This window comes from Podarcis bocagei (genome assembly GCF_964188305.1).
Source record: "Podarcis bocagei genome assembly, chromosome: 5".
Lineage (NCBI taxonomy): Eukaryota > Metazoa > Chordata > Lepidosauria > Squamata > Lacertidae > Podarcis > Podarcis bocagei.
The window spans coordinates 24638754-24649160 of NC_138129.1; the positions used below are offsets into that span (position 1 = coordinate 24638754).

Consider the following 10407-nt stretch of genomic DNA (forward strand, 5'->3'; position numbering starts at 1 on the left):
GAAAGCTTAAGTGCTGTGACATAATTTATTTGTGATGTCAGAAACCAGGTGTCAGCAATGACTGGGGTGGGGAGAGAGTCACAGTCTTGGAGGCTGGAAGAGGGTTAGAGGAGGAGGATTGTGGGAAACCTATGTCTAAACAAGGGCTTTTCTGAGGGACCACAGAAGGTGTGAAGGCAGCAGCAAAGGAAGCAGAAGTGATCCTGGTTACTTCACATTGCATCAGGGATGTAGTATCCCTCTGCCCTTTGTGTCCACAAATCCTTGTAAAGGATCAACCAGGGTGCAATTGTGATTGTCAGAAGCTACTACTTCTCCCTGGTTTGAGATAATGGGAAATGCCTGCTGCATCAGAACAAAGGCCCATGGAGTCAAGTAATCTCTTTCCATCACCAATGATCAAGTCAGGGGCCTCTAGAAAGCCCCCAAGCAGAGTATGAAGGCTACAGCCCCTCCAGCCTTGAATGTCTGCTCTTGCCCCCAAACCGTCTGTGGGACTTTGACAGGTGGTTGGGACAACCAACATCATACCCACCCACCTGTCCCACTGGAGTAGGAAGAGACTGCTGGACCAAAGTTGGCCTGCTGGAACAAAAAATGTTCCCCACCCCTGTGCTAGACCATGATTTAGTGCTATGACCCTTGGGCTGGCACCCTCTCCCCCTCCTCCAGTGCAGCCATTATCAGAAGCTTCCATTTCCATTTTAGATTAATCACAGTTAACAATGGCTACTGTTCATGATGGCTCTGCTCTGCTTCCATGGACAGAGGCCGTGATGGTTCTGAATACAAGTTGCTGGAAACCACAGGAGGTGAGAATGCTTTTCTGCTTGGGTCCTGTTACAGGTTTCCCATGGGTATATCCACTTGGCCACTGTGGATTCTGGACTCGATGTCTGTTGACCTGATCCAGCCAAACTCTTCTCATGTTCTTAATGTCCTCTGCAGCATAGTCTCATCCCCCACTCCTCCCACTCAGAGTCCTTGTCCTCAAGAGCTTCTTGCTCCTGATCTGAGTCAGGGGGCTCAAAGAGACAAATATTTTATTGCTTCTCATTTGATGCAAAACATTTTCTTATTTTGTACATAAGTTGGAAAAATAACGTCCATGGTGGTGGACTTGTTTTTGAGGCAAAGTGAGGCAGCTGCCTCAAGTGACAGATACTGGGGGAGGCAGTGGCATCCAGCCAGCTTTCCCCATTCTTGGATCTCCAGATGCTACTCCCATCATGCCTAGCCAGCATGGCCAATGGTTAGGGACCCAGTATTGAAAAAGCTGCCCTGAGCTAGCCTGCTATTCTCAGGTGCTGTGGCCATCATCTGTCCAATTGGACATGCCAGTCCAATCCAATTATGTACTTACAATGGTGGGAGGGTGCTGTATGGTCCATTTTTAGCCACCCAAATTCTGTTGTGACATAGCAGGGCTGTGGAATTACCTGCTTTGGAATATAAGTGCACCAGACCTTCTCAGCGACTTCAGGGGCATGTTTTCAGCTTCTTTGCTCATGCTCATCGTTGAACATTGTGGTGGCTCCGTCTTTGTACCTAAGCTGGAAAAAAAGCACTCACATTTATTATGGCTACATTCACCCTATACATTTAAAGCACCTTATACTACTTCAAGCAGTTTGGGCTTTCCCCAGATAATTCTGGGAGCTGTAGTTTGTTACAAGTGCTGACACCTATTCCAGATCTCCAATTCCCAGAGTTTTCTTTGAAGAGGGATTGACTGTTAATTCTGAGAATTGTAGCTCTGGGAGGGGAAGAGGGAGTCTTCTAGTAACCTTGCAATGCAAGGTTAACAAACTGAAGCCTCAGGATTTTTTTTGGGTGGAAACCATGACTGTGGGATCATAATGCTTTAAATATGTGGTATGAATGTGGCCATATGTCTGCAGTGCAGTTCTGTTGCAAAGGTAGAAGTAGCATATGTAGCTCTTATATGAAGCCCTCTGTTTGAAGGAGTCCTCTGTTTGGAAGACTGTCTGGTCCAAGTTTGGTTTAAAGATGAACAACTATAAGAAGAGAGAGAGTGGCAGGAGCAAGTCGTGAAGTTGCCCATCAACTGTTATCACCTGACTAAGGAGGCACCTGGCCATATTCCTCCCCACTATGGCAAGTTAGGCTGTATATCTATTAAAATTATAGTAATTATTTCCAAATTTTGCATCTCTCTCTAATACATTAGCATGCACACATTTTTAATTTTTTAAATTCTTTTAGCTGTGCAAGTGGCCACCCTAGAGTGGGTGCCTGGGATTGTGGGTGCCATGCAGTGTGCATGGCCCTGGTACCCAAATTTGTGGGTACCTGGCCCCTTCATGGGAAATTATGTGGGTGCTTCAGCACCCAGAGCCTCAGGGAGTTGGCCCCTATGCATGGGGCTGATCCTTCTCGTCTTAAATGAAGGCCCAGCAGGGCATCCTCTACGAAGAATGGGATTTGGGTAGATGGGCAATCTCAGTTGCTGAGGTTTTAAGGATTCAGTGAATGGTTGAGTCTTATTTCCGTTTCACTTTGTGAGTCCCTGCTTTTAAGTCCCTCTTAGGGTGCTTCCTCCTTTCAGAAGAGGGGGAAAAGAAAGAAGGAAGCAGGCATGCAAGCAAATGGAACAGAAAACCCTAAAGAAACAAATGAGGGCACATATTGTCCTCAAGATCAGAGCAGTAAAAGGAGCAGCCACTCTACATCTATTTGTGGTTCCTACAGATGTGAAGCAAAATCACTAGTGTGTCATCTAGCCATATTCCCAATTAGGCATTATACCCCTGTTAAAAGGACAATTTGAAGAGAAGGGAAGAGTGGATCTCGGCATATTAGAATGGAAACGGATGAGCTCAAACAGGCAGTGCTTTGTTATGTAAATTGATTATGATTGAAAGCGGTATTTAGTAGACCACTGAGGCTCTCTGCTAAAACCGCAGAATGCTTCTCTATGTTTCATCAGCAGGGGGCAGTATTGCTCGGTTCTAAGTCTAGACCAAAATCACCATGGAAACTACAATGCTTGACTGGCAGATAAGGTAAAAAGAACGATGCATTTTTATTTTATTTTTTAAAAAGAGCTGTCATCTAAGTAAAAAAAAGAAAAAGTTCATTCAATCAGCTGTCTGGATTTCAACAGATTGGTTCATTATCAGTTCAAATTCGCACTACAGCTGATGCTTGAAAGACATTTAAGGACGTAAGGCGAGTCCTGCTGGGTAAGGCAAGGGTACCATCTAGTTACATCTGGGATGCGGGTGGCGCTGTGGTCTAAATCACAGAGCCTAGGTCTTGCCGATCAGAAGGTCAGCGGTTCGAATCCCCTCAACGGGGTGAGCTCCCGTTGCTCGGTCCCTGCTCCTGCCAACCTAGCAGTTTGAAAGCATATCAAAGTGCAAGTAGATAAATAGGTACTGCTCTGGTGGGAGGGTAAACGGTGTTTCCATGAGCTGCTCTGGTTCGCCAGAAGCGGCTTAGTCATGCTGGCCACATGACCCGGAAGCTGTACGCCGGCTCCCTCGGCCAATAAAGCGAGATGAGCGCCGCAACCCCAGAGTCGGTCACGACTGGACCTAACGGTCAGGGGTCCCTTTACCTTTACCTTTACCATCTAGTTCAACATTTTATCAGGCAGATGTTGCCAGGAAGCCCACAAACTAGGCATGAAGTTTAACACTCTTGCCCTGTTGTTTGCCTGTCAGCAACAGGCATTCAGAGTTACTGCCCCCTCCCCAAACGGGAGATTCCATAACTGGAGGTTTAAAAACATTGATTGCTTTTCCCTCCATAAATTTGTCATAAGCAGCTACCTTATACTGAGTCAGATCAACAGTCCACCTACTTCAGTATCATCCACACTGACTGACAGCATCTCTCCAGAGTTTCAGGCAAGGGATGTTCTCAGGCCTACCTGGAGGTGCCAGTAATTTCCATCTAGGTGACTGGATTCTAGTCCTTCTGGGGAGGGGGGAGGGGAATCTGGATAATTTTGTAAACTTTGCCATGCCCCTCCTTTGCTATCTTTCTCTACTGTCAAAAGCACCTAAAACAATAGCTTTGGGGTGTGTGTGTGCAGGGAACGTACTCTTCCCAACCTCTTAATAATTTTATTTGCCTTTTTCTAACACCTTTTCCAACTTAATGGTATCATTTTGAGATGGAATATCCAGAACTATACACAGTATTCCAACTACGCTCACACGATAGCTTTATGTTATAAAGGGCATGCTGGTTGCTTTGTTTTCAATCCACTTCCTAATACTATTAGCATGGAATTTGCCTTTTGGGCTGTTGCTATGCACTGAACCGAGGCTTTCATTGCGTTATCCATGACAACCATATGAGGTTATCTGGATCCTCACACCCACTTGAGACTCCATCAGTGTACAGCATGTGTGGTTGAGACGGAACGAGGATAACGTTGTGATGGCATAGGCAACCTTGTATGTGTTTATACTCTGCCACTGGAGTGGTATGATGCTGAAGCATGACATCACATCATGCTTTACATAAACACCCTCCCTATGTTCTTATGGGACGCGGGTGGCGCTGTGGGTTAAACCACAGAGCCTAGGACTTGCCGATCAGAAGGTCAGCGGTTCAAATCCCCGCAATGGGGTAAGCTCCCATTGCTCGGTCCCTGCTCCTGCCAACCTAGCAGTTCGAAAGCACGGCAAAGTGCAAGTGGATAAATAGGTACCGCTCCAGCAGGAAGGTAAACGGCGTTTCTGTTCGCTGCTCTGGTTCACCAGAAGCGGCTTAGTCATGCTGGCCACATGACCCGGAAGCTGTACGTCGGCTCCCTTGGCCAATAAAGCGAGATGAGCGCTGCAACTCCAGAGTCGGCCATAACTGGACCTAATGGTCAGGGGTCCCTTTACCTTTACCTATGTTCTTATACTATAGCACACAGGAAAAATAAGCCATGTCCTGAGCCCATGGAAAGTCAGGAAAGTGTACCAACACCAGGGCAGGCATCCTGTCTCAGGCATTGTTCCCTGATTTCTCCCCAGTGCTACCAATGACTGAATGGCAGCCTTGAAGCTTCACTGCTCCTGCCTTTTTGCAGCATTTTTCTGATATTGCATTGCACCGACGCAAACTTCTTTTTGCATAGGCAGTGACCCAGTGGGTTTCTCTAACCACAAGGCTGCTGATGATTATGAGGCCCCATCCAGCTTCCAGAACATCTTCAATCTGAGCTGTCTTTGTGACGTATTTTCCTAGTGCTATCTTTGCCATCTTTCAGGTTGCCAAGTGAAGTTTGGGTTTTTAATGACATTTCAAATCCTTTTTTGTGATTTTAGCTGTTGGTTTTTGTTCCTTTGTTATGGACTGCTTCTGCTGTTTTATTGTTGTTGCTCTTGTGTCAGTTGCCTGAATTTTATTGCTTTTATTGACTATTGTAAAAACCACCTTGAAGGTATTTCGTTGGATGCTGTGCACAAATCCTATGAACACACACTGATACACACACAAAGGTATGCTGACTGGGGCTTAAAGGCACAATGGCTGGTTGAGTCTTTTTTTATGAAAAGCATTTGTGGGGTAGGGTGATTTTAAGCAGAAGAGTAGGAGAAAGGCTGTGAGTCAGTGCTATCTAGGGAAGGCTGAATGCATCAGTTTTAGTTTTTGTCTGTTTCTCATTCTTCCAGTCTTAAGTTCAACTCTTCACATTTTCACATCAGTTTGTGATCTTTTAAAAAAAAATCTTGAAAATTAATCAGCATTTTTCTGCAGATTTCTCTTACTATATACATTTTATATGCAGTTTTGCCTAACATCAACATTGCTGCAAGATAATTTTGCAAGTTTTGTCCCCATCCTTCTCCCCGAAAGGACATTGCAAGATAATAAGGTAATGCATGTTATTTGTATGTTATTTTCACTGCTATATGCCTTTATTTGATTTGTATTCACCCTTTAATATATACATTTTTATACACATTGCTTGGCCAGAGAACTGCACTGCAAAATTTGGAGATGTGTGAATTTTGAAGGATGGCTGTGTTTCAGTTCGCATGTTGTTTCAGAAAAGTATGAATTTGTATGAATTTAAATATAGACTGCATCAAATTTCTTCCCACCCCCAGACGTAGTAGTAAAGGTAAAGGTAAAGGTAAAGGGACCCCTGACCAATTAGGTCCAGTCGTGACCAACTCTGGGGTTGCGGCGCTCATCTCGCTTTATTGGCCGAGGAAGGCGGCGTACAGCTTAGATAGATAGATAGATAGATAAATTTATTGTCATTGTCCGTATATACACAGTATACACAACAACGAAAATCAAACACCCACCCAAAGACCGGGTTCACATATACATTTGCACGTATCTCCGACACTCTCATCCTATTCAGACATAATCTATAAAACATAACATAATCCAGAATATAACATGACCTATTAAGGCATAACATAACCTAAGACCTAAAACATAACCTAAAACCTATCTCATTCCTTCCTACTCTCTGCTTGCTAAACCTTGCAACTGGCCCTGAGATCATTATTTAGTGCAATCAGAGCTCTTGGATAGAAACTATTCAGAAGGCGTGTGGTTCGTGTTTTCATTGTCCTATATCTTCTGCCCGAAGGCAATAGTTCAAAGAAGTTGTGAGCAGGATGGGTGGGATCTCTCAGGATATTATGTGACTTCTTCAAAATGCGAGACGTTAAGATCTCATCCAGGGTTGGTAGTCGGAGCCCAATAACATTCTGGGCAATTTTAATTGTTCTCTGTAAAGCTTTTTTATCCGTTTCAGAGCTGCTCCCATACCACGATAATATACTATAGGTTAAGACACTCTCAATGGTACTATGATAATAGGACAGAAGTAGGTGCTGGGATAGATTCAGTCCCCTGAGCATTCTCAGGAAATACAACCTCCCCTGCACCTTCCTCACAACCATATTAATATTTACAGTCCATGAGAGGTCCTCCGAGATATAAATGCCCAGGTATTTAAAACTACCAACCCTCTCCACTTCCTCGCCATTTATGTGCAATGGTAAAAATACACTTTTCTTTCTCCTAAAGTCAATTATGAGTTCTTTGGTTTTTTTGGTGTTAAGCATAAGATTATTTTCTTTACACCATTGAATTAACCCCTGTACTTCTTTCCTATAAGCAGTCTCATCGTTCTCACTGATGAGCCCCACCACTGTTGTATCATCCGCAAATTTGATGATTGTGTTGGACTTATACAGTGGGGTGCAATCAAATGTGTACAGGGAATAGAGAAAGGGACTTAGCACACATCCCTGGGGGACTCCTGTGCTTAATACTAGAGTAGAAGAATAGTAAGGTCCCATTCTCACTGTCTGCGGCCTATCAGTCAGGAAATTCCTTACCCACAGACAGATCTTCTGATGTATACCCAAATTGGTCATTTTAAGAAATAACCTGTCTGGCAGAATTGTATTGAAGGCAGAACTGTAGTCCACAAACAACAGCCTTGCGTAGGTTCCCTGTCGTTCTAGATGACTCAATACAGTATGGACAGCGATGGAAATAGCATCATCAGTAGATCTGTTTCTTCTGTATGCAAACTGGAACGGGTCTAAAGTGGATGGAAGACCAGCCTTAATATGATCTAGCACCAGTCTCTCAAAACATTTCATAACGACAGATGTTAGGGCTATTGGTCTATAATCATTGAGAGATACCACCACTGACTGCTTGGGGACTGGCACTATAATCGATGTCTTCAGGCAGGTAGGGACAAAACCCTGCACCAGGGATAGGTTAAAAATGTCCGTAAATACGCCAGCTAATTCTGCAGCGCAGTCCCTAATAACCCGTCCCATGATTCCATCTGGTCCAGCTGCCTTCCTAATGTTAATGCTCCGAAAGGCACGTTGTACGTCACAGGTCTGTAATAAAAATGGTTGTCTATCAGTAGTAGTTTCTGATGATGTGCTGGTGGCCAATGCTGTAGTGACGGTAGTTCCAGTTCCCTCCTCAAAGCGGCTAAAAAATTGATTCAGTTGATCAGCCAGGTGCGCACTGCTGCTAGCCAATTCGTTTTTAATATTTTGCCCTGTAATTTGTCGCAAGCCTTGCCATACTCGACGAGGGTCGGAGCTCTCAAAATGTTTTTCGATCCTCTGGCAGTACATAGCTTTGGCGTTCCTAATGCCCTTTTTCAATTTGGCTCTGGCTTCTCTATACTGTTGCGCATCACCAGAGTGAAAAGCAGCATTCCTTGCCTTTAACAGAAGATACACATCCCTGTTTAGCCAGGGCTTGTTGTTAGGGAACACCCGTATTTGTTTGGTGGTAGTGACAACATCAATGCAGCTTTTAACGTAGAACAGTACTGTTGAAGCATATGTGTCCACATTATTCTCCACAAAAAGCGACCACTCGGTGCTCCGAAAGCAATCTTGGAGTTGCTCAGATGCACCTACTGGCCACACTCGTATCTCTCTAGTTGATGGTCTGATTCTGCGTACGAGAGGTCTATATGATGGTATCATGTGGCCGGGTCATGTGGCCAGCATGACTAACCCGCTTCTGGCGAACCAGAGCAGTGCACAGAAACGCCGTTTACCTTCCCGCCGGAGCGGTACCTATTTATCTACTTGCACTCTGATGTGCTTTCGAACTGCTGGGTTGGCAGGAGCAGGGACTGAGCAACGGGAGCTCACCCCGTCGCGGGGATTCAAACCACCGACCTTCTGATCAGCAAGTCCTAGGCTCTGTGGTTTAACCCACAGCGCCACCCGCGTCCCTAAGACATAGTAGTAGAGCTCAGGAATTGCATGCAAAAGGCCCCAGTTTCAATTCCTGGCATCTCCAGGCTTTGCTAGGAGAGACCCTGGAACACCATTGCTGGTCAGTGTAAACAACGAGCTAAATGGACCAATGGTCTAAGTATTAAGGCAGCTTTCTATATTCCTATGAGAGGAGAATAGGATTGTCTAAACTGTTCCTTGGTGGGCCAGGTCTCTGTGTCTCTTCTCCAAATCATGGCCTTCTCCAATCCCCATAGCACCTTCCTCCTCTGACAGATGCCAAATGTGTGTTTACCCTTGCATGTAAAAAGAAGAAAAAGATTTGGAGCACAGCATCTGGCAAGGAAAAGGTTATGCATTTCTCTACCACCACCATTCCACTCTCCTCCTCCTCTTCACTTAGAATGTCTCCCTGCCCAAGGCAGTTTCTCCTTGCAGAAAGTGACCATCCGGGTGTCAGGACTGGGACATGGTCTGAGCTGAGAGCAGTGAGGCAAAGCAATAGCTAGGACCTGTGAGTATGTTAGAACCAAAGGATGAAATCTGGAGAAGGGATGTAGCTGGGTGGTAGAGCATCCACCTTACATGCCGAAGGTCACAGGTTCAATCCCTGGTGTCTCCAGGTAGCGGTGGGGAAGGCTCCTGCCTGAAACCCTGTAGAGATGCTGTTAGTGAGTTAGAGTGGACAATACTGAGCTCCAACAATCTGATTTTGTAAATCAGGAGGCAGAGTTGGAGAGCAAGGCAGAATCGGGGACGAAATGACACCAGAACTTGGGATGTCCTTGTTGCCCATGCAAGGGCTCAACTGGAACAGGAAGACTTCTTCTACTCCATCCTGCCCAGGAGGGTCCAGTAGCCCAATGGAGCAGACAGAGTCAATCCAGGAGACTTCACAGAGAAAATACCACCTGAAGTCCAGCAGTTGACCACCACCTGGGGTGGGCGTCCACAGATCTCAGCAGTTACCAACATGGGTGCTCATCTGAATATAACATGTAGCTCGCCCCTGAGCCAAAGGGGTCAATCAGGCCATCCTGCTCTCTGCCCCCTTTCCTGCCTTCTTGCTTCTTCAAGATCAGCACACTTAGCCTGAGGCAGCAAGGGAGGCTCCATAAGCTGCCCTTCCCCCAAATAATACTTAGTACACTGCCTGAATAAAAAAAGACGCAAATAAAAGACTTACAAAATTGTTTACGTCAGCACTGAACTTTCTCTTACAAAGGACAGCTTTGGTTAAAACCTGGCTTTAATTCCACCTTTTAAACCTGTAGTGAATCAATTCGTGGCTGGTGATTACTGCTTTTATGCCTTAACTCTTTCCTTGCCGTTGTTAAGAGGCAGATTCTTGGCATGCTCAAAAGCGGTCCCTGCCTACTCAGCTGTGTTTGTTGTACATCTCGGTTCAGAAAGACCTGAATAGGCCCAAACTGGCTCAGTCTGGAGACAACCCCTGCCTGCTCCTCTCCGTATTCTATCCAGCTTGAGAGCACTCATGAGTTTTTGGTATCTTCCAGTGGTGGCTGGTGCCCCCTGAGACTGGTAGGGCAGAAGGCAGGGAAGCCCACAGTAGCTGGCTCCCCCTACAAGCTCTGAGACTTAGGGAGAAGGAGGCTGATAAAGAGTGCTATCCGCTGGGCTTGTTGTAAGTAAGAAGGCAGACAGACAATGGTGACTGCCTGAGGGC

General features: G+C 45.5%; 1 long non-coding RNA gene across 2 annotated transcripts; it reads left to right on the forward strand.

The window, feature by feature from the left end:
- Positions 1–68: 68 nt before the first annotated feature.
- Positions 69–9910, forward strand: LOC308588373. 2 transcript variants are annotated; one of them, XR_014008668.1, is made up of 4 exons: positions 69–168; positions 2951–3026; positions 9142–9234; positions 9444–9910. It is a non-coding gene; the product is annotated as an uncharacterized lncRNA (long non-coding RNA). The 2 variants fall into 2 exon arrangements; XR_014008669.1 differs by lacking the exon at positions 69–168 and having other exon boundaries at positions 2531–3026.
- The last annotated feature ends 497 nt before the right edge of the window (positions 9911–10407 follow it).